This window comes from Tetrao urogallus (genome assembly GCF_951394365.1).
Source record: "Tetrao urogallus genome assembly, chromosome: 5".
Lineage (NCBI taxonomy): Eukaryota > Metazoa > Chordata > Aves > Galliformes > Phasianidae > Tetrao > Tetrao urogallus.
The window spans coordinates 46,450,614-46,475,284 of NC_136818.1; positions in this window are offsets into that span (position 1 = coordinate 46,450,614).

The following is a 24,671-nucleotide window of genomic DNA, read 5'->3' on the forward strand; positions in this document are numbered from 1 at the left end:
AGAGCATGGATAATAAACAGAACTGGAGGAAACTGATGGGGGGAGGGTGGAGTGGGACAGACAGGGACTGGTCAGAGCAGCACAAGTGGATCTGACAAAGGGGGTGGTGTTGTTCTACTGTGCTGGACACTTCAACAGCAGTCCTGCACATGGCACATACAACCTTCCTGATGCTCTTTGGCTTCTCCTACAGCCCACTATGACTAATAAGCTGGCTCTTGTTCCTTTCCTTTAGCTTCAGTGTCAGAACTTGAGCATCTCCCGTTCCTCCCTGGCAAACATCTTTCCTTTTGTTTTCAGGACTTGCTTAACTTGTAGCCTGAGCATCATCTTGCTTCGAAGTCTTGAGCAGAGCTGGGGCTTCCTGTCCCCTTCACTGGTCTTTTGGGTGTCATGCTGTCCCAATCTCACAGGAGGGAAATGGGAAACAGCTGATGAGGGAAAGCATGAAGCTGATCGTGTCAGGTGGAAAGGCATGCCTTCCCACAAATCTCCAGCCTCCATGCACAGTGCAGTAAACTTCTAAGAGTTCAGCATATCGGTCAGGCAAACAAGAGCCAAGATGGGACAGATAAGAACAGGTGTCCTGGGTCCTGACACACCTCCTTGACTCTGGCCTGTGCTGATCCATGGGCTCAGTCAGCATCTTGGTGTCTAGTTCTTTTCTTTCCAGCCCCACAGCCTGCACATGAAAGCAGTCTGCTCCCAGGAAGTGTATTGGCTCTGTGCTCCTTGGCTTTCGTTCTGGGGATAGTGTATTGAATGTGCAGAATTTTTTACAATTCTTCTTCTTCCTGCCTTGGCTGCTTTTTCATGGTGCAAATACCTTATCTGACAGAACCACAAATGCCTGTATATGAGGTCAAAGCTGTGCTGTCATGCTTGAATTGGAACTTTACACAGCAGCATCAGACTGAACCGAACACTCCCCATTACAGGGATGGCGGTCATACAAGTACATTTTGGAGGCAAGAAGTGGTGAAAAGTAAAGAAAGCAGCCAAGAAGCCTCCATGGGCAGGAAATTTCTTTCTTTAGAGCATTTGGCTATGCCCCAGAGATGTGAGGGCAACAAAGTTGTAGGGGACTAGGCCTGCACTGAGCGTTGTGTTCCATGGCAGACCCTCAGAGGTGGACTCAAGGACTGCCCTGGTCTTCGTTCATTCTTCTTCTTTGGGGGTTGGACTCGATGATCTCTGGAGGTCCCTTCCAACCCCTACAATTCTGTGATTCTGTGATTCTGTGATTCTTCAATTTACCTCTTTGTCTATCTGTCTGTCTTTCTAGCTATCTAGTATTTCATTTATTCCCCATGGTGCAATTCCTTTTACTCACACAGTCCTTCTCTTTTTCTCTTTTTCTTCTCTCTCACTCTTAGACCTGTGCCTCCCCCCAGTTCTGCCTCCCCCTACTTTGGGGATAATTTAACATGTTACACACTAACTTTCCAGTAATGGCACTCCGGCTTTTTGAAATTCTGCTTCCCTGTTTTATGGCTGGGCCTCTAATGGTTATCTCGCAGCCCTGCCTCTGGCAATCATGTAAGGAATAAATAGAAGCTGACACAGTAATTTACTTAAATCTTCTCCACACTTTTGCAGCATTTTCCTCCAGAGGATACCCCCGAAACAACAATTATTTGAAATGTCACGCGTTCCTGCCCCTAGGCTACCGACAAATGAACATTAAATCTATTAACAACAAAAAAAATTAAATGTTTACTTTTCCGCGAAGGTAAAGGAGAAGCTGGAGAGAGGGAGGGATGTCTCCAATAAATTTCTTCTCAATAATAAAGAGGTGTAGTTAATGTTCTCTCTGAGTGGAGTCAGCTTGCAGCTCGCATCTGTAAGGACAGAAATGTGATGCCATGGCACTGCACATGGCCTTGCCAGGACATCTCCAATAGCCTCCTTTTTCCAGGCCAGAGAGCTCAATTTTAGGTTGGTGTTTTTGCAGATTAAATAAGATATTTAGTGGGCTGGAAGCTGTCATGAACAAGGTGGTCCCTACTCTCAGCCCATTTGGCTGCTAGTACATGCTGTGGAGGCTGGAGAGGTGGGAGCAGAAAAGCTACCCCCTTTAGTGATGGGAGGTGTTTTACTGAAAGGAAGACTGAGCATTTTGGAGCTCAGCTCCAATACCTTGTAAGCTGCACATAGGGCCCAGCTCCTCCTCCTTTATGCCCTGTGCTCCATTTCATAGGTAATTAATACTGAGGGTGGGACAATGAAGGCGGACTCAGCACTGGTTCTGGTTGATGATGGTGGGAACACCGAGTGTCACATGACTTGCTATGGATGAGAGTTCCCTTGGGGATCTGGACAAAATAGACTTAGGAGCCAAGCCTAGAGCAATGAGGACCATTTTCCGCTTCTGCATTTTGGCAAGTTCTGATCCAGAACGGATTAGTGGCTTCCCAGAAACACAGTGGCAGAAATAAAGTGTCCCAGATCTACACTGATCACTTCATAAAGTCTTGAAAAGACTAACCCAGTACTTGAACTTTCCAAACAAATTCCCTGTCCATGGGTTCACTGTAAAACTCCCTTGGGAGCTGTTGTGTTTATATAACTGGCAATCAGGCCCTTTGGTTTTGAAGTCCTTTGCCCAGTGGTTGGCATTAAATGATTCCAAAGAACAAGCATACATTTTGTGAGTGAACTTTTAAAAGAAAGTTTGAGAATGGTTGTTGAATGCTGTTTCCCACAGAACTAGATATGAGTTTAAAACTCTGCTTCTCTCCTTCTCCCCTTCCTCCTTTCTTTTCAGAAATAGAAGCTTGAGTGTAGACCTCAAACACCTCAGAGAGAGTGTCACCTGTACCATGCCATATGAACCAATCATTGACACTGAATGTGAATAAAGACCTGTTATCCACACCTTGAATCAGGACATACAGACAGTTGACCAAGTCTCCCCTCCTATCCCGTTGTGCAAAATGACGAGGTACTTTAAACTTTGCTAGCACTCTGGTTTGTTTTATCATTGGGCAAGTATGCCTAGGACATGTCTTTTTTTCTTAATAGCTTGGGAACCCCATTTGTGGTACTGGTTTTGACCCTCAGAGTCAGATGGTGGAGGAGACTGGTAGAACTGCTGCATTCAAGTCCAAGGAGATCTTACTGCCTTAGTTCTAGTCCTCTTCCCCGTTGTTGTGTGTAAAAGATGCCATCCACCTGCCAGGATGGTTGGTGATACATAAGTACTCAGGCATCTAGCAGCCTAGGCTGTTCTTGAACTGAGAAGATTTTGTAGCCATGGGAGACAGTGCTCCCAGGATGGTGTTTGCTTAGGAGAAGGCTGTACAAGGTAACTCTGGAGTTCTGCTACACTAGTATAAACTACAGGGTAGTTTATACAGCCCAAACATTCAGACTTGAGACAGGATTCTGATTCTTGTGACCCTCCTTGACTATTTGTTGCTACCTGCTATGATTCTTTAGAGAACATGTGCAAAGATCATATTGCAAGTGCATGATATATGTGCGTCTGGAAGGGGTGAATTCAGCTCTCTGCCAACAATCCCATTGACACCCAAGGGTACTGCAGGACAGGAAACTATCTTATCCACGAATCACACTATAGCTTTGGAGAAACAGCTGTCTGGGGCTGTTCTCATGCCCACTGCTAATTCCTTGCCCGTCATTTTGTACTGCTGTGACTCTATGTGGACAGTCTGTCCTTTCTCTTCTGGAGAGCAAGGCTTGTGAAGCTTTTCTATTTTTTCTCTATTTGCTTTATTTTGATGGAAAGGGTTGTTTTCTTCCCCTCTTCAGTGTCTGAGGGTTGACAATTCATGAATAATAGAATCATAAAATCATAGATTGGCCTGGGTTGAAAAGAACCTCAAAGATCATCCAGTTTCAACCCCCTGCTATGTGCAGAGTCACCAACCACTAGACCAGGCTGCCCAGAGCCACATCCAGCCTGCCTTGAATGCTTCCAGGGATGGGGCACCCACAACCTCACAAAAAGCAAGGTAGCTGTGTTACTTCCATGATCAGACATCTCCACAACATATATATTCCATATGGGAAAGCATGGAACTGATGATGAACAGAGCACAGGGCTCTGAATTGGTCTTAACAGATTTATTCAGGGTGTATGCAGATTCTGGAGAATATACTACAGGTGAAATCCATCTTAGTATTGCAACAAACTGATTTAAATAGTTCCACTGACAGAAGTCTAAGCACCTAATGCATATAAACATGGTCATACAGCCTAATGTATCGGGGTAGACTCTTAGGTAGTGTGTATATATTAATATAGTTTAGTGTCTCCCATTCGAAGTTGCAGGGTTTCAGTTATCCATTTGCTATAGCTAAATAGTTGGAAAAAAAGAAGTGGAAATTGAGGAGAAGATTCACCAAACTATTTTGCATTAAGTTTTATTAGGCTTCCTCCTGTAACAGCTCCACTTTGATCTCTTCTCTGCCCAAATTCAGATCCCAGCTCCTGATTTCCACCAAGGAAGATATGCAGGGTAGCGGGGTGTCTGTACTTAACTTTTTTTATTTTACTTTTTTTAAAGCTCTGTAGCATGTTCTTGTGCTCTCAATTCCGGATAATGCTCGATCCCTTTTATCCAGCCCCTCCTCTCACCCTTTCAAGTGAAAAGAAGACTCCTGTGCCCCCCCCCCATCAAAGTTAAAGGGAGGCTTTAGAGAGGAAGGCTCAGCACGCTGGGGCTCTTGAGCCTGTGTTTAATCTCGTTTCCCGTTCCTGTGTGCCTCTGTGGCTTCCCTGCCAGTTTCTTTGTTGCCGAGTTTTTCATTTCCTTTTATTTGTGTGTGCGGGAGGTTGCCAGGCTCGCTGGAATGCAGCTGAAGTCATCTTGGGGAGATGCGGTTCGGCCCCCGCCCCAGGTTCTACATGACCTGCCTCACCCTGCAGCGGGCTTGCCTGGCTGCACATGGAGTGAGCCTGGGAGAGGCAGCAGGGAACAGAGGTGCCTACCTGGCTGCTGCAGGTAGATGGTCAGGGTTGGCGTGTCCAGCGCTACATGGGCTGTGGAGAAGGACGGAGGTCAGGGAGAAAGGACTGAGGAAGATCCTGACTTCTGCAGCTGTCCTGCCTTGGGACGGAGGGCAGAGATGTGTTCAGCATTTGGCAGGGGAGGGGAACCTGGCGTGTCTCAGCTACTGCCTAACATCAGCTGACCTCAGTGCAGTGCCCCAAGTGCTGCCCACTGCTGTCACTGCATGACATCGGACTGAAGGTGTGGCCTTTGGCTGCATGCTGGGATTTGCTCCCAGAAACAATATGGGCTGCAATTCTGCTCCAGAGGGAGAGAACTTGAGTCATACTCTTCCAGTGGGGCCATGAACGTTGTTCCAGAGCTGGACATGGCTCTAAGGATTTGCATTGGTCTTAACATTTGCCAGAGACTGAGTTTGTGTTCATGCTGTTTGCTCTTCCTTCAGCATCCAGGTACTACAGTGGAAGCCCCATCTCTCAGGGAACCTGTAAAGGCGATGTCCTAGTTGAAATCAGGCGTGGCTGGAGCATCAATTCTCTGATGCAGTTTGTCTCAATTTCCCTTACATCTTGTCCCTTCCACTAGAATGAAGATGTAAGTAGTATTGCCAAGATTGTCACCTCTCGTAGACCATGTGGGGACAGCTTAGCATGTAGGATTATCATTCACTTCTGCTTAAAGTGGTCTTAAGGAAATGTAACTCTGACAGCTGACAGCATCACATAAAATGAGTCAATATGATTAGCCCATTTGTTAGCTTGTGGAAACCAACAAACAAGGAAAGGGATTATCTGGTTATCATAGCTGGACAACTTATGACCAGCCTCTGGAACTTCCTTGAACTTCCCAGGGCACATATCTAGACTGCAAGAAACGGGCCTTGATCTAGCAAATGAACAAGCTCTTTTGGGCTTCCTAATCCATACTGAGTTTCATCTGGAACCCTAGTAAAGTTTGTCAAAGGGTTTCTTAGGGCCCCTAATGCTCTAATGGGCCTTAATGGTCCTGACCAGTCTCACCTGGAGCCTCCATCCACACCTTTTGCTGACGAGTCCCCCAGGCTCTATTTATGCTTGGCCCTGGGCCTTCAACCTACTTGGTTGCTGTGGGACTGGGTCCTGGCTGGTGAGGTCCCAGGCCTGCCTATGAATGTTGTGCTCAGCTCCTGACTCCTCATCTCTTAGGGAGCAACTGGTATGTGCTTCTTTCTTACCCCAGGCTGATCTGGGGTAAGACTTCAGAGTGGGGAAGTTGAGTATGGTGAGCAAGGTCCATCGCTTGGATCTTATACAGCTACATCATGGGGAGCACGTAACACACTGAAACACGGTTTCCAGCAAGAAGTATGATCCTTTCTAATTGTTTTGAAGGCCTGTGCAGGGGCATTGAGTGTGCAGTCCCACTGTGTTTCAGTGTTTCCACATTGTTCCCTTTGGTATGTGTTCTTCTGGCTTCCTTCGTGTCAAATAAGTTGAGAGAGCACCTGTGAGAGCAGGTGGCTTTTTTACTGGGGGCTTTGTGAGGATGTTTTTCTACAGTGCTTCAGGAAAGAATTTTAGAGAGGGATCTCAGGCCAAACCAATACACTGAAATCGAGCAGAATTTCTTTAAGTTGTCAAACCCTAGAAAGACCTATGCCACTGGTAAGTCAAGACAGGTACAATTTCCCTGCTGTCTATGTATTGGATCAATGCATGTATTCTTACATTTGTTTCCTCTACCTTCTGCTTTTTGGCACTTACAAAAGCAGTGGGTCCTGGTAATATCTTATTTTTAGTCCATCCTGCTTTGTAATGGAAGGATGTGTTATCTGGCTTCTCAGAGCCACAACAAGCCTATCTTCTGTGGCTGTGAGCAGTTACTGTTGTGCTGCCTGGACCAGAGCTGTTAGGCTCATGGATGCTCTGGCTATTGGCCAGCATGTCTGCCAAATCTCCCTGCCGCTTTGTTCAAGGAGCTTTTGTGCTGCCACTGTCTATCTGTTCCCTCTGGACAAGTCTGTGGGATTGTGCAACTCTGAGTTTGTGTAGTTCCTACCTGGATGTAATTGTTTTGGCCTTGCACATAGAACAGTCTGTCAGTTTGCAACCCCGAAACTCCTGTAGAAGACCTAGAGAATGCATTGCATGTCAAGGGGAAGACTGAGTGGTAAATATAATCCAGCAAGCAGGGTAGTGTCACTTGCAGAGGAACTTTCATACTTGCTTTTTTTTTTTTTTTTTCCCCAGTCTCCTATGAGTCTGGGATGCTAGCTAATCACTTCTATAGAGGATTTCTCTAAAATTTCTAGCACACCTTAAAATGAAAAATTTATTTTTGTATCTAAGATGTGAAGAAAACTTCTGACAAGCACAGTGTCTTATTTCTATGTTAGAAAAATACTTTTATTCAACCATTTTTTTAAACACACCAACTCTTCCAAATTTCGCTTTCTATTTTTCTTGTTTTAATGACCTCAAATCTTATTCCTGGTTTTCTTCACGAGGATGAAGTACTCTGGAACAGCAGAGCAGAAGGAAAGCGCATCTTCTAGCCACTCTGATTATCCCCTGCTGCTGCTTGGCATCCACACATACTGCAAGAGAAAAGCCAGACCTGGAAGCAATCTGCTGAGAGTTTCAAATTCTCTCTGTTCCTCTCTTCCAGTCCATTAGGCCAGAAAGGGAATGGCAGTCAACAAGTTTTTCATCTGTAAGTGTAGTCCTGGGATTTCCCCCCTCTTTTTTTTTTTTTTTCCCCCCCCAGCTTGAGCTGAAGACCAATTTCCAGTTAACAGTCATGCTCAGCTAAACCTCTTCTTGATTTTTCACCCACTCTCCTCACATTAATATCCGCTTTGAACTCATTCAAGATATAGGTGGATCATTCCTCAACACAGATCTGCTTCCAACCTATGCTGATTACTGCTGTCTGGATATAATAACCTATAAAATATGGTCCTAATGTGTCACATAATTATCCCTTGAGAAAGGGAGGAATTTTTGCTGGGGTTTGGCCTAGGTCTACCTCTGATCAATAGTTGTTTTAGTCATTTTGATAATGAAATGGAAACCACCATGTACAGTCTGCAGGAGATAGAAAGCTGAAAGGAAGTTGCAGATCCACTGGAGAATAGGGTTTAATGTAGTTTGATATGCTAAGGAAATAAACTAAAACTGGACAAGTAAAATTCAGTAGGTGCAAAGGCATGATTAAGCAAAGGAGTAACTGGGGCACTGCAAAGTGAGGGCAGATTACAAGCACTGTGAATTGGTACAGCTGTACTCTTGCAGAAAGAACGTGTTTGGGTCTGGTACATATTAATGCTAGTTCACTGCTAAGACATAAGATTCCCACAGCTCTCTGTCATCCTGCAGTGGAGTCTTGTCTAGCACAGGGTGACATGCTTCCAGGTCTGTATTGGTGCTTTGGAGAGTGTCAGTTGAGAAGACCAAGGAGAATGCATGGAGCTGGAAACTGGGTCCTTTGAGGAACGGTTAAGAACCACCTTTAAGGGAGTGCAGGAGAGAAAGCTGTAAAATCCAGTTTCCCAGAGTGTAAAGGGATGATGTCAACAAAAAGGTGAACAACCATGTGCTGTGCTCACCTGCTAATATGCAGAAAGAAGTAGGTTTGTATGTAATGGAGGAGACTATGTAGTAGAAAGCCCTTGCTAAGTCACAGAGCATGGAAACACCAGTAAAGGTTGCCCGTGTAGCTATTGGTACCTTGGCTGGCGGTGTTTCAGAACACACATCAGCCAAGGATTATCTGGATGTATTTGTCTCAACAAAGCATCACAGAGGGGTTCTTGGAGCTCTTCTTTCCAGCCTGCATTTCTGCATTTCTCTCTATCCTTCTCATAAGCCTGGAAGCTGACATGGCAGTGGGAATTTCAGAGGAATTTGTACATTCTCTCACTCTATAATGGTGCTTTAGCTTGTGTGGGTTGATGCCCAGCTTATTTGAAGGCTCTCTATCAGAAAGCTTTCCATTTTAGAGCTGAACTGTCTCCTGGGCAGGTTGAGACATAATTACCCCATTTACTGTAAGATTTCTCAAATTTGAAGGCTCTGACCTCCAGTGGTGTGTGTGTGTGTGTGTGTGTTTATATAAACAGAATTTTTGCAGCATTTGGCACAAGCAGGCTCTACTTCTTGTTGTACCTAATATATCTTGTTATAGTACATGACTGTTTGTTTTTCCTTACAAAAAAAATATACAAGGAGGAGGGACAGTTTGAGGTTTTCTTTTTTCCCCAATATGAAACCTCCTGAATGGGTGAAAACATGTAGTGCAGCATATGGATTCCCCCAGCAGAAAGCAAACCTAGCTAAAGTTGTCTTACCTGATGTAAAATGCTTTAAAGCTTCCCAGTTGGAAGATGACGGATTATCAAACTATTACGTGGTGCTACAGATCACATTTCTTCTTTGATTGAAGATTAAACTGGCAGTGATGGGGAGAGATCCTTGAGACAGGCATCCCCTGGAGGTGAGCAGTGCAATAAGCACATGGCTCTTTCACCACATCGACTCCTCTGTTAAGCTCCTCCTCAGACCAAGCTACCAGCAGCCCTGTGCTTTTCCCCTTCTCTGCAACCCTGGCATATGCATGGCTCGTTAGCAGCAGCCTGGAAATCAGGAGAGCCTGCTATGGCAGCAGCTGCTTTTCCAGGGCTGTCCTATGTGCAGTGCAGTGTGGGGGCCGTTTGCCAAGGTGAGGCACTCCCTGCAGCTGGCTGAGATGGAGCCCGTGTGAGAAGGCACTGGGCAAATGGAGCAAACTTTGCTTCCTTGCAGAGTGCTTCTCCCTTACACTCTGGGCTGCCCAGCCAGCTGCTCTTCTCCCTGATGTGCATGTGGCCGAGTACCAGGGAGCAGGTGGAAGAAGAGCCATCTGGATTCAACCAAGCTCATTTCCAGGTTGGAACCAGGGGAGCTGGAACAAAGGATGGCAGTGCCTGGACTAGAGTGATCTCTGAATAGTGTGGGAGTGCAAACAACTACCTGTGTTCCCATACCTCTGCCCCTGCATCAGGATTGTACAGGCTGTGCTCGTGGTTGGGATGCCCTGGCTTGCTTTGGTGTGCCTGCTGCCTTTGGGCCCCATGATGCCAGCTGAGCTTCTCCTGGCTCAGGTTCTGCTTTGCTCCATGCTAGCTCCAGGCAGCCCAGCTGTGTGGGGCTAGTCATTGGGGAACAGGGGCTGGCAGAGATGAATAGAGGATGTGAACAGGTCCCTTGGTGCCCTTTTCCCTCAGTCTTGTTTCCCTCTCAGCAGGGGGAAGCAGTCACTGCACAGTCCTCTGCCGATTGCATCGGGGAAAGTCATTAAAAAGAATTAAAAAGGAAACGGAGAGAAAGGAGGAGAAAACCCAACAGCTCAACAGCCCCAAACAGTTTTAACTTAGACAAAAGAACAACAGAATATTCCTGCTCAAAGGCCTTGTCCCTTCTGTCTGGTAGCAAAGCAACACTCCAGTGTTGTACTGGGAGGGGGGGAAGGCCCAGAAGTACCTCCTACCTTCCTTTCCATCTCACCAAGCACAACACCAGCTGAGGTGGAACCCAAAGGGGTTCTGCTAATAACAGGGAGGTTGGGATGTCATCCTGAGATGCCCCTTGCTGCTGTGCAAAGCAAGCTTTTCAGTGATGGTGTGCTGACTAGCTTGCCTTAGTTTACTCACATGTATATTCTGATTAATACTGTGTATTAATTTGAGTCTCTGTGTTTTTATGCCCAGATGTATTTTTATCCTGTAACTGTGCTGTGTTGTTACAACTTGCAGGTTTGTCTTCATGCAGCTTCAAGTGCTGGTGTGGAATTGTGCCACTTTGTGCACTCACCGTTGAGCAGAGACAGAGCCTATGGAAACGAGCAGTCCCCAGACATCAGTCAGGTAAGGGTGTTTTGCGGTGTGTTTCTGGGGTGGGTGGTGGTGGTGAGGTGGTGCATTGTTAAGTTGTGCACTTTATGCATCCCTTCCCAGGGGTGTTTCTCTGGGAGTATTTTGAGGCATTTGCTCTGAGCATCACCATGGGGACAAGCCGGGGGGAAGGAACACAATTTGTATTTCTTTGATCGTTGTGTGATTGTACTCTCACAGTGTGACAGTGAAGGTGTATAATGGACCAGGTACCTCTTTCCCGTGTGTTCCGTGCAACAAAAAAATGCACACACACTCACATAGAGACACACACCCTCCAGGCTCCAGTGGGTGTAGGAGAGAGAGAGTGTGTGTGTGTGTGTGTGAATGCTATTTAAATAAAAAAGAAAGGAAGTGAATCAGGGTCGTTTCCATTTTAATTGTAAAACAGATAAGCACTAAACACTTTGAAAAAGTAAATGACTTGAGAATAATTACTATCTATTACTCTGCATCCCAGGGGGGCAGTTGGAGGAGCCCAGATGGCTACAAAAATGGGATTTAGCAGAAAATTGAAGACATTATTCACCGTAACACATTATCAATTACCTTCATATCAATTACAATAACCTTACATTAGAAGAAGGGCCAGGAGACTATCTTCAGCCCCCAGCCTGAATAGTAATTGCACTACCCCTATGGATGTTGTGTGTGTGTGTGTCTGTGTGTGTGTGTTTGGGGGTGGGGGGCACTGCTGGGTTGTGCAGGGGCTCTCCCTCAGCTCCCTGTGCTCATGGCAGAGATTATAATAATGGCTCGGGTCCTTTTCCCTCCTCTTCTTATAGTCACCTCGTGGAAGGTTTTTCTCTGTCCTGTTTGTGTGCTCTAATGGTTCGAAGGGCAGCTGATGTGGCTCCTTCCAAGAAATTCTGCTTGGCTTGCCATTTGGGAAGTTTGGAATATCTGTGCAGAGACGGCTGTTTCGCACCAGTGTCTTCTACTTTCCTGTTCCGTCCCTCAGCCATTTCAGCCAAGCTGCTCATCTTATTAACGGGGGCTGGTATGCAGTCTGAGGTCCTTTTCTATAGGACCAGGATTTCTTTGGTGCAGCAATCTGGCTCCTTCACGCCCCGTGCAGGAGGTGGGAGCTGCTCCCTCTGCCAGTCCCAGATGGGGCACCAGCTCGTGTTTACTGTAAGCACTCACAGAGCGGTCACAAAGGCCTTGGATGGGATACGGAGGTGAACCAACCAAAAACAATTTAAAAAAGAATCTCTTGTCCTATTCTCCAGAGATGAAGGAAAGCATCCTAGGGAGGACCAGTACCAAGGCTGCTTCAGCAGTCTGGTAGCATGAAGGTAGCGCTAAGGACATCCTGTTGCCTGTGGCTGTCCCTTGTTGCCAGCTGGGGCAGCCCTCCGAACTGCTGGTAGGTCAGTGCTTCTGACTGGCTGGCTAATGCTTCTGGCTTGCCATGGTGTCATTTTGAAGTCCCACCTCCTGCATTTGTGCTTGATCCTGCTCAGCCAACTGTTTACACACAGGCAACATCCAGATCTAGCTGTTGTGGTTTTATTTTCAGCTGTGATCCAAACAGGATTCACTGCTATGGCTCGTGGTCTGTGTGCAAATGTATGTGTGGGAGATGAGCATCAGGGCAATTATGAGTTAAACTCTTGGTGACACTCCCTCCATCCTCCCCCCTCTCCCAAATATGCAGTGGAGTGTCCAGTGGGTTAGTGCATGGAGAGGACTAATTGCTATTAAAAGGCTTTAATCTGGGAGATTAGTGCTGGCTCCAGGCGCTGTTTGCACACGAAGGAGACGTTTCCGATGAGATGAACTAGAATTCGTCCCTGCTGTTTTGTTGATAGAAAATCATGTTCCCCTTGGTTTTTTCTCTTTATCTCTGTCTCTCTTGCTATCTCTCTCTCTGATCATTTGCTTTTGCGTCTTCCTCGAAGTTGAGCTAAGAGCCTTATTGTTTTTAGAGTAACAGTCCTCTTTGACCTTTGGGTTTGGAAATGCATACAGACATGCATGTACATACACGTGCAGCCAGAATTTTGTGCTCCAAGGAATGTTTTAGGAAATGCATCCTGGTCAAGAGAAGTAATGATAAATACATTTCCCCTTTGCCTGCTGTTGAGTCTCTTGTGGATGAGTGAGGTGCCTGCAGAACCCTTCCTGTAATGCAGGCCAGGCCAGTCTCCTTCTCCTGGGCAGAGGCCTGATCCAGGAGACATAAGAAAGATGTTGCAGACTTAACATCTTAAAGCTTCCTGCAAAGGTAATTAGTGGGAGGTAATTAAATGATTACATACGGGAAGGTGTAGAGCATTACTGGACCTCCAGCATGACCCAGGAAATGTCACCATTGGCTTTAATGAACAATGGATCAAGTTCAATGGAAATCAATTTGATAACACACCAGATGTGTCCAGAGAGCCTGTCCATGAAGGAGACACGTTTGACCTGGGAGCACGGAACATTTTGTGCTACTCCTAGCAGAGGAACCAAAACCAGAGATGCTTACTCTGAACTCACTGTTGTCAGAAATCCAAGCTTGTCTATCAGGTCTGACTATCTAGGCAGATAATTGCTGCTGCTCCTACTGTCCAGCTAGAGTTTTCACAGCATCCTAAGGACATTAGTGCCAATTCACTTGGAAAAGTGCAAAGGAAAAAATGGACAGTATTTGTATGTAATTTGAGTGGAAGTAAGTAAGGCATTGTATCCCAAGGAGAAGAATGTGTAGAAACTTGAGGAGAAAAGGAGGTCTCAGGCAGAACCACAAGGTGACAGGTTCCTTCTGGCTTTGAGGGTGGTCAAAGAAAAACTATGACAGAAAAATGGTAAGTGGGAATGAGCATCCTCAAATCAATGAGGCTGAGAATCAAGAGGAAAGCTGAATGGGGACAGAACTGATTCAGGATCTAGGTCTTCTGTTCAAAAAGGTAAAGGCTTTTCAGGGAAAATGTATTGTATTTGCAAAGTGTCATGCACGTGTCTTCTATGCTCTGTCTGAATACTACAAGCAGTGCTGCTTTGGATGCTACCAGAAATTTCCATGAGATTGCACCTATGCTTATTTGCACCATCTGCAGGCGTTTTAGGAGGTGAAAATCGGGCACTGGGAGCAGAGAAAGGAAAACTAAGTCAGCTCTATAACCCTGGGCTGCTGCAGTGGTTGTGGAGCCCATTTTTTTGCTTGGCCAAGAGGTACCAAGATATGAAGCACAGGTAGAGCATGGGAAGGCTTTGTTGTTACTGGTATTTTCAATAATAGTCTCTCTCTCTCTCTGTCTCTCTTAACTTGCCTGAAAATCCGAACTGTTGGCCAGCAGGAGGCCAAATCTACTGCTTGGGTAAATTGCTCTAGTTCCATTGTTTGCCCTTGTTCCCTCAAGTTTGCAGATGATGCTGATGTAACCAGTGTGAGGATCTGGCCTCTAGCATGTGTTTGTCCCATCTGCTGTCCAGCATGTTAATTTTCATGGAAGACACAAACTTGCACGGACTGTGATTTTAAGGAGGGGCCCTTTTCCTTTCCGAGAGCCAACTGTGAGGCCTCAGGGGCCAGATTCTGAAAGGCAGTCAATGCCAGGATCAGGAGGGGCTGGGAACTTGGATCCTGGCAATCTCTGGGTTGCGGTCCAATACTGCCAAGGCCACAGGGAAGCGTGTGTTAGACTTTTGCATAAAAGCATAGATGATATCAAAGATTTTTTGACAGCAGCATCCTTGGGTGGAAGGGCTAGGCTTGCGAAAATCCGACTTGGCTGAAATGAGCCTTGAAAAAATCCTTGAGGGGTTTAGGAATATTGGGGCAGGGAACATATTTCCACCGCAGGTGTCAAATATTGTAAAAATACTGATTTCATTGAGAAAAAAGCCAGAAGGCTGAGCCATTTAAGGAAGGTATACCTATTTCTCAAATAACTGCTGCTTTTAACTTATTTTTGAAAACAAAATGTTTGCTAACCTTGTCTTCATCCAGAAATTCTCCTCCTTTGCTTTGGCCAGTCTATGCTCAAATTTTGACATCAGTCTCTCGTTTTATATGTGGTTTCCTAAACTAAGTCCTGGTTCTGGGAGCACGATAAAGTCACTTGCATCCTTTATTCTGACATGAGTGTCTTTTGTGCTCTCTTCCTGGCCTTCTTCATTAGAAAGTCAACCCCATAGAACACCTGTACTGCCTTGGACTGCCGTGGCCAAATATCTGCTTAGCGGACTGCGTTTCAACTTAGTATAGGGGGAAAAAAAAAGGCAACAGATACGTGAGAAGGGTTCCATTTCTTTGCTGATCCTCTTCATCCCTTCAGTTTCAACAGGAGCAGAAGCAAGTCCAGACTATTGTTCAAGTGATCCTCCTTCTAGCATTTGATGCTGCAGATATTTATTGCTATTACTATGTAGATATCATAATATGCTCAGTGATCTTAAAAGTCTTGTGTTTGAGATATAAGGTGTGTGATACTTGAGATTTTTTTTAAATGTTCAAGTCTTATTTTAAAAAAATCTGACACCATGAATTTAATTCTATCCAAACCACTGTTTACTTTTGTTGATATCATTAAGATACATTTCTTGATTATTACTGACTTACAAATGGCTTATGTTTGGGTGGTGGTGTTATTAACTCTTTTATTGCAAGTTTCTTGAAAACTAATGAGTTTCTGAAGATCCCAGCTCTTAGAATCAGGTGAGCAGATGAGTGTCAGCTGTCCTTCTAGTTTATCTTTTCAGAGCTTGTATGTCCAAGGTGTGTAGTAAATCAGAGTAAACATCCTGGGAACGTATTAGAAACTTGAAATTCAGAAGGTACTCCATGTATGATGATATAAAATATTTTAAGGACTTTAAGTGAACCTTCCATTTTTAGCTGAAATGGCATACAATTTTTGAATGCCTTGTAATGGAACTTTCACAGGTAGGCTTCTGGTCCCTCTCAAGTATTTGTGAAAATTGCTCTTTTATCTTATTTGTGTCACTGCGTGATTAGGGAGCTCCATTTGGTCTGGACCTAGGGCACTTGGGCGGAATTGGCCATTCAGTGTTTGAAGAAGTGTGTCATGTGCTGAAATGTTTCACGCAGGTCCAACCATGTACATGAGTTGCATAGATGTACCCCTCTCAAAAATATGGGAGAAAGTGTTTTAGGAAGGGAACTGTGCTGATATTTAGAGGAAGCAGGAGAGATGGTGCAATACCAAACAAGAGACTTAGAAAGGGCATGTGGGAGATCTATGCAAGAGTACTGTGAGAGGCGCATTCCAAAAATAGGAGGGCTCTGACTCAGGCATTGGAATTGGAAAGCTCCATGGACACCAGGCAGTAGGGAGCTTGCTCAGCAACTGACTAATCCCTTTTCTCTGAGCTGGAGCTATCCAAGGATGGAGCTGGCCCCTTCTAGCCTGCCAGTAAAGTCAGCCTGACTTTAGAAATTTTAAGAAAACCTAAATTAAACCTGGCCCCTGATGGGTGTTCTGCCTTCCCAAATCCAATTAGCCAATCCAGACTTTTCACTTAACCACAGTGACTTTAATTGGATCAGAATAACAACAGGAAGGATAGAAAATTACAGGAATGTACTTAGCATGCAGGGTGGAGCCTTGCTTGCAAGCATCATCTGTAGCATCTTTCTTGAAACCCAAGCTCTGGGCACCTCCAGCCACAACTGCTTCTAGCTGACAGTTCTCAGCTCCCGCCGAAGCATGTTCCAGGCCTTAGAGAAGGGAGCAAACTCTTGCAACTGTAAATTTATATGCTGTCACAATGGAGAGAAGCCCAGCACACAGCTGTGATCATCTTTATCTTTAGCATAGGCTGTAGAATTCATCAGAAGTGTAAAAATTCCATGAACTGTCCGTGACATTACGTACAGAGTTTTCATCTTCATTTAAGCTACAACCATTCACCTGTAGAAGGTGTCACACTCCAGCTTGCTGCTCCTCTGTGTTTGTAGGATTGACCAAATTGTGTGTCAGTTGATAACTGACAATCCAAACTTAGTCAGCTCTGGGCAAAGGTAGAACACTTTGCACTGTACCCAACAAAATTTGGCTGAGTGCAATGCTGCCTTTGCACGTGGTGGTGCAGGAGCTTTCGGTAGGTGACAGGCCTGTGAATGGCCTTCAAGACTTCCAAGGTGAGCACTGGCATGGAGCTGTGCAGAACTGAGGCCTTTGTGCAGCAGTTTTCTTCTGCATTGCCAGTGAAGAGTGTAAGGGAGCCCCAAAGTGTGCATTCCTGTCCTAGTAACATTACCAGATGAGCATTAAAAAGCAAAATCCCAGCACATCAGGGCAGCAACAACAACCCCATTACACCAGCAAAAGGCTTGGCACTGACAGATGATCTAGCTATGTCATTAATAAGACATAAGCTTCTTTCAAAATGATGTGTCCGTCAGATTGCTTGCCAGTGTGAGGGAATGAGTGGGCATGGCATTCTTCAGTGTAATTTGAAATGAGCTTTTGGAGATCAAGACACTCAAAAAAAAATTTAGGTTAGTGATTTCTTTTTTATTTCTTCTAGTCCAGGCAAAAGTCAGTTCTCTTTCTCTTCCTTCTTTCTCCTTTCCTACTTTCTGCACAACTTAAGGATCTATCTTGTGCCAAAGCACATTTCCTCATGCAGCCCACGCTGCCAGTCCATATCCAAGGGATGCCTTGCAGCATCAGTGAATGTTGATCTGGATTTACAGGACATAACAGGGATCAGATTTTTGCCCTCTGGGAGCTGTCAGTGAATGCAGACTGTGACGTAGTGCTTATCCAGCATGCATGCGGGGGACCCTGCTGCAAATCAGGAATGACTTCACTAAATTCAGTGGAGCTGAACAACCATAAATGAGCAGAATGAGGCCCACGAATTATCCCAGGCTAGCACGATATCTTTAACAGGCCCTAATTAATTCAGCTGCAGCATGTAGTCATTAATCCCAGTGGAAAGAGCAGCTCACCATTACATGACCTGGGCTCCAAGAGCTTGCTATCAGCACACCAGCCTGCTGTCCTGGTGCGCAGCTCTTTGCAGCTCTGGCAGGTCAGGCACAGCCCTGGGCCAGGACAAATTCCAGCAAGGCTCTTTTGGTGCCTCCAGGTGTGGGTAAGCAGAAGGCTGGTAAGAGGGAGAAAAGGCCAGGGTAATATATGGCATGCAGGGCCCCAAAATTGTTTATGATGCAAATATGTTTAAAAGCACAGCATTGCCTCCTCTGGGAAAAGGAGCTTAAAATTGAAGTCTAATGATAACAAATGATTGTTAATGAGTTGTCTAAACATAATAGATGGAAAGAATTAAAAGCCTAGAATAAACAGGGTTTCATTAAAGCACAATAAAGAAAAAACACAAATTTCATATCTTGGGGTAAATGGGCCCTTGTGATCTCTCAGAGAGTGGGGGGCACTGGACTGGGGCCCGCTGCAGGAGCTCAGGGCTCTGCTTCCCCACAGCTGGTGCATGGGAGGAGTTCTCTTTCCACCAGTGCTCTTCTGGTGCTTATAGGCAGGCTCATGCTCAAGTGTCATGCTTGAGCACCTCTCATGGCTGTCAGTGCCGATGGGTTTATTCAGAGGTGCTTACAGCCAGAGACTGTCTAACCCTGGCACTGGAAACCTCTGTCATTCAGGCAGCCCATGACAGCCATTCCTGTAAAAGCCTTACTACAGCAAGTCTCAGTTTCAGGGTCCACAGGACCCCAGGGACCTTGGGCTATTCCTAAATAACTCTGCAAAAGTTACTGAGCAAGGCAAGCTCCAATCAGCTGTACAACAACCTACAGATTGTTTTCTTTTCCCCCCAGTCCTTCAGAAGCTGTGTATGTATGTGTGTATATATACATATATATATATATATAAGATAAAGTCTAAAATTTCTGCTTTAAAGAAGTGTGCTACTGAGAGTGTGGAGTTGTGCAGAGCTTCACAAATGGCTCATTGCGGTGCTGGATGCCATGAGCAGGCAGCGCGTTTCACCTCAGCATGTGTCAGTTGGCAAGTAGTGGATAGGGCTCAGACCAGGGTCTTATTGAGGACATGTGAAGGGATGATCAATAATTCCTTGGTGGGCCTGTTTCCTAGGCTGTCTGCATTTGACACAGTGACATGATTTTTGCTCTCTCTGTGTGCTGTAGGAAATCTTGAAATTTCAGAGTTGTTTCCAGGCTTTGGAACAGACCTACCATATCAGACTTTATTTTAGGTCATCCTGTAGACGCAAACAGTATTCTGTGAGCCTCCATTAGGGCCTAAAAAGATTTTGGATTTTGAATACTTTGTTGAAAGAAAACATGAGGCATACTGAAAAGATGTGGCCTAAAGCCTGCTAAAAATGAAGAAGAACCTTATTTCTCGGGGGGAAAAAGAAGTGCCACCCTGAACCTCTATCTTCTGTTTGTTGCCTGGAGCTCTTGTTTGTGTTTCAGGCAGGACTGTGTGCTCAGCAGAGTGTGTGTGAGAGCAGGAATTCTTGGTGCAGTGACGCGGCTGTGTTTCAGAATGTGTCCATGTCCCAGTGTAATGCGCTTGTCTGTACTGATGTGCTCAGTGATGGATGGATTGCAGGGCTGGCAGGTTCTTCCTGTGTGTTTGTGGGGCTGTACGAGGTCCCTGTCCTGACAGCAACCTGCAGACATCTCCATTGCTCAGCACAGCCTGCCCCTGTCCCTTTACCTATGCTGATCTGTGCTTCCTTCTGAGTGGTTCCTCCAGACCTTCTGGGAATATGTGGGAACTAAGCAATAGAAGTGCAGAACAAACAGGACTTGAAAAATCCAGGCTAGAGCTTGGCAGTGCTTCCTAATGGAACTTGGAGACACAAGGTCTCTTCTTTAGGAGAGAAAAAAAAAGAAAGTACATCTTTTTTATCAAAGGATACAACTTGGAAGTTTCTGTTGAAGATGGAAAAGGATCAAAATTACAATATGGATTTAAAGCTTTGTGGGTTTTTTTTTTTTTAGAATGACTTAGAAAAGGTATCCTTCCTCCTCTCTCCAAATCAATGAAAATCCAATTGAATAGAATTGAAATGAATTTTTCTATAGGAAATAGAATGCTGCTTAACATCTTTACTAATAATTATCACTCATATTGTTGTCATTATTTGTTTGCCAGTGCTGTTAATACAGGTGCCTACTGATGTGCTTAGGCTCAGTGTAGCACAGCTACACCCATGCTGAAGGGAGATTGTAGTTGAAGGGAGATCTGAGATGTGGCCATGTCCTCTCAGGGGAGCAAGGGAAGAGAGAAACCTTCCAAGCTCTCCTTGTGTAGCTGCATGACATCGAAACGCAGGCTACAGGTTCATACTTGCCTGTATGCATGGGAGAACCATCCACGCAGGTCTCCCTGGCTGTGGTTGCAGCCATGAGGAAAGCTATAAGGCTCTGTTAGGCAGCTCTGGCCCTGTCAGTAAATCATTGCACAGTTCAGGTTGTTTTTTCCCTTCACTGGACTCCATAGAATCAGGCAGACTGTGCTGAGCTGGTCCCATCTGCATCCAACCTGGACAGCAGCTTTATCTTGCCTTGTAAAGCTGCAGAGCTCTGTGACAAAAGAGTTAATCTCTGCCTTTGTTTCTCTATCTCTTCTCTCTTGCATCGGGGCTGAAAGGCAAGATGAGAGCAGATCCATCAGTGTCAGCTGCTTTTGGCACATCAGCACTTTTGGGGGGTTTATTGGGGCCTAGCCCATCAGCAGCACTTCCAAACAGCCCTGCCCTGCAGCAGCCCCCTCCTCCTGTGAGCAGCCGGGCTGGGGGGCAGCTCCTGCCCCTGATGCCCCCGACCGGGCTGGGTGATAAATGGCCACCTGCGTATCACTGTGGCTGGCTGAGTCTGGGGGTTGCCCTGAGCTGAGCTCCCGGGGAGGCAGCAATGGAACTGTGTTCATTCCTGGGCGGACATACGTCTGTGTGTGTCTGTGTGTCTACATGATCTGAAATAATGCACTTGACACGTGCATGCTTCACTTCCAAAACGGAGTAATGCAGAAGAGGGGTGAATGAGAAAGAAAAAAGCAATCTGATTGACAGGTTAATGAAGCAGTTCATAAGAGCTATGTATATTATAACCATAGAAACAGCCCGTAAATAGCAGTGCTTAACACATATAAGCAGACTGCCCTGCCCAGGTCTGTGTATAGCTGTGTTTTACTTATATGTAAAATGTGTGCGCCTGTGTATATGCATATCTGAAAGATGCAGAAATGAAGCATCAATTCTCTGCACTGAAACCAAAGAAAAAATGTGAGTCAGAAAAAAGATGAGCTTTGTTAGCCTAGCGGCATTGTATATTCTATGCCTGTTATTTTGCTCCTGGGGCTGGAAGTCTTCCAAAGCAGTGGATGGAGTTTGGAGCACATATCTTGCTGACACATGTTCCTAAGACCTTCTGGTAATCTTGAAAACTCCACCTGTGTCTCCCAAACCCAGGAGCTTGCTGGAGCCACTGCTGCCCATCCATATGGGGTGGAGTGTCGTGGTAGTGTGAAGAAAAGGGAGCTGAAGATTGAACCCAGATCTAATCCAGTGTTTTGACTAATTCCTCATTACATTGATATGTCATCAATAGATAGACGCATCTTTAACTAGGCAGAAATTTGGATGTCTTTGTTTGCCTCTATATTGTATATATCCATGGGAATTTCCCCATGTACTCTAGACTGGGGCAGTGACTTACACAACAATCCTTTCTTTGTGAAAGCAATTAGCAAATATAAATAGTGTTATACTGAGCTCTTGTGGATGGGCAACAACCCCAGGAGCTGAAAAAGCAAGTTCAGCATGACTAAGGACCTTTGGCTTTTCATACCGTGACTCTACTTTTATTTGTAAGCTTCAGTGTTACAGTAAGGTATTTCCTTTGAGCTCTTTTCCTGGCTTGCCTTAGGGAAAAAGAGAAGAAGATTAAGAGATTTCTCATATGCACAAAGGAGTGTTAAAGTTGCCAGCTCCGAAAGACACCACGTGTTATTTCTGAGCATCATCATTGTAGATGAAAAAAAATCAAAGATCGAAGAGTGTTGGCAAGGCTCAGATCCAGAAGGCTGATAGGCAGAACTCAGCTGACACAGTACAAATCTGCCTTTGATATTGAAGTTCGAATCAGACCTGAACTCTTGAAAAAGCCCTCAGCAAATTCCCCTCTGAGAGTAAACTAAATTCCTGGCCTCAGGACTTCTGGAAAGAGTTGTACTGGTTGTTTTCCCCGCTAATGTGAACTCTGAGGTGAAAGCACTTAAGAGGTGGAATGTGAGCAGAGACTGCAACCGTGATGTGTGGCAGCATACGAGGAACATAGTTAAGTGTGTGTCTTGGGCAATTTGCAAATGGCCATCCCTGTGAGTCTTTTGCCACGTGTGCTTCTGCTACTGCAGCAAGGGGTCCATTTGTCACAAGGCAGCTAGTGTTGTCTTGGTCTAGCTCTTGACCAGAGTTCTTGATGCTGAAGTGACACTAGCTGCACATTGCTCACTTTGACTCTGCTGAGAGCACCGTGGTTTCCTTCCATTTCTGTGCTACCATCCCTGTGTATCTTTGCCAAAGTCCCTGGGCTTGTAGCTCCGTTGCAAGCAAGTTATTTGCCCCATGTTGTATGTTCCTGTCCTTTCATGAGGTATGCAATGATGCTTTTTTGCATTCAGGCACTCAGCGCTCAGTGAATGCTTAGGAAAACTCTATCCTTTTTAAAACGTAAAAATATTACTCTTACCTCTTTCTAGCAGCATTCATCGTAATTATTTCTGGTAGTATAAATACCACATAAATTCAAAACCACTTACCCACAGAACTGTTTTGCAGCTTGTTGAAACTGCTGGGAAAATGCCTGTGGGCTTCCTGTGCTCCTGCAATGGGATCTTCCAAGCACACAGCTCTCCCTGGAGAGTCATGTTTGCAGACAAGTCTGAGGAGCATGCCACTTTCAAGGAAAGGACACATGCAAATACTTCTGATAGTGCTGTCCAACCCCCTGACACTACACCGCTGTCATTTTGGTACGGAAGGTGGTGTGCGCTCAGTGGCCAGACTCCTTTAATGGGGGACAGAGGTTTGTGGGAGTGAGCCCTTCTGGTTATGGCTGGGAATCCTGTGGTTTTGGGTGTAATTTGCACTACTAAGAACACTGCTCTGCCCATCATTCTCTGCCCTTCTCTAAGTTCCACTCATCCTCTGTACTCTGGGTTTAGGGTGTTCTGTTGCTGTCTGTGAGCATTTCAACCCCTCTCTGTAAGATGGAAGAGAGCAAAATGACTTGAGCCAGGATGAGAGGAGATTTGGGGCTGATGGATTCTGTACAAGTTGTAACCTAGAGAGCATGTTCTTGCACCAGGGACTTGCCATGTCTTAGTTCTTCACCGGGGAGGACTGTTAGCTTTGAGCAGTCTGACACTGCTTGTGTAGTTCTCTCCTTTGCCCCAGGAATGGGGACAGCAGTGGGTGTGGGGGCCAAGTCATGTTATGTAGGAGCAGTGGGTTGAGGAAGGGCAGCAAGCACGGTGCCTCACCCTGGTATAAGGAGGACAGGGCTGTGCACAGCAGCTTACTGCCTGCTGCAGACGAGGCCAGCAGATGTGAGAGGGCTTCCCAGGCAGTGCAACAAGCTCAGCTTTGCTGCTGTCAGCACTGCTGAGAGCAGAGGCTGGGGATGGGTGAATCCAAATATCTGGATCGCAGGGATGTTGGCTAGAAATGTTCCACCCTACCTGGGTGTCTGCATTTGTGTGATATTCATGCTCATCAGGAAATTTAATTATTCCTTCCAGCAGGCTGCCTGAGCCATGAGGATTGCCTCTTGTACCTGGAGCTCCTCCTGGGGGTGGTGTGTGCATGAGCAAGTCTGTCTGCATTCCTCACAGAGATGTGTTGTGCTCATAGGTGCGTGCAGGAAGGAGGAGATGTGTGTGACTGCAGGCACAGAGAGGAAGCTACAGAGGTGATCCAAAAATTGGGAAGACTCTTGCTCTGTGTGTGCGCAAGAGAGAGGATGCCCTTGGTCATACTGAGTGGTTTTGTTTGCATGAGAGACCTCCCAGATAAGGGGAGCTGTATGCAGGGAATAGAGGCTGCAGGGTAAGTGGCAATGTATTGCTTGTTTTTACCTTGGTGTGTGAAGAGCATACAGATGGCCCAGGCCATGCCCCCATGCTCTTTAGATCTGTCTTAAGAATGGTTTACATGTTTGTTGATCCAAGTCTAAATTCATCCGTTGTTCCCCTGTGTGTTTTCCACCAGGGAAGTGTTTGCATGTATACACCAAGTGTTAAAAGGACTTGCGTGTGGTGGAGGATCTGGTGTCAGCTGGTATCACCACCATTTTGGACTCATTTCATTTTTGACTGTGGCCCACCTCAACACAGTCCCAGTTCTTACAGACTACAGCTGGCCAACCCCCTTTACGTGAGTGTGTAATTCATACCAGCAAGTAAGCAGAGTCAGGCCCTGGGATGTTTAAAAATAAAACCTTTGCACCCCTGCCTGATAGCAGCGAGGACAGATCTGTCCTGGAAAGCAGAACTGCTTTGTGGTGGCTCAACTCTGAGAGCTGCCTGATTGGCTCTGCTAGACAGCACAGTGCTGAGTTTCAGGCTCAGGGTATTCTTGGTAATCTGTATCATTAATTGAAACCTTATTAATGGCAAACACGGGATGACATTTTACATGGTTTAGTTATGTTTTGTGAGTCATTGGTACAACGCAGCCTCAGCCACAAGGCAGGGAAGCCCCTGCTGTAGCTGATAATAGAGAAGCAATAACAGCTCAGTCCCCACTAACTGGTTGTGAGGTGACAGGGACAGCCCTTGCCAATGTCTGATCATCTCCCCTCTGGTGATTGCTCA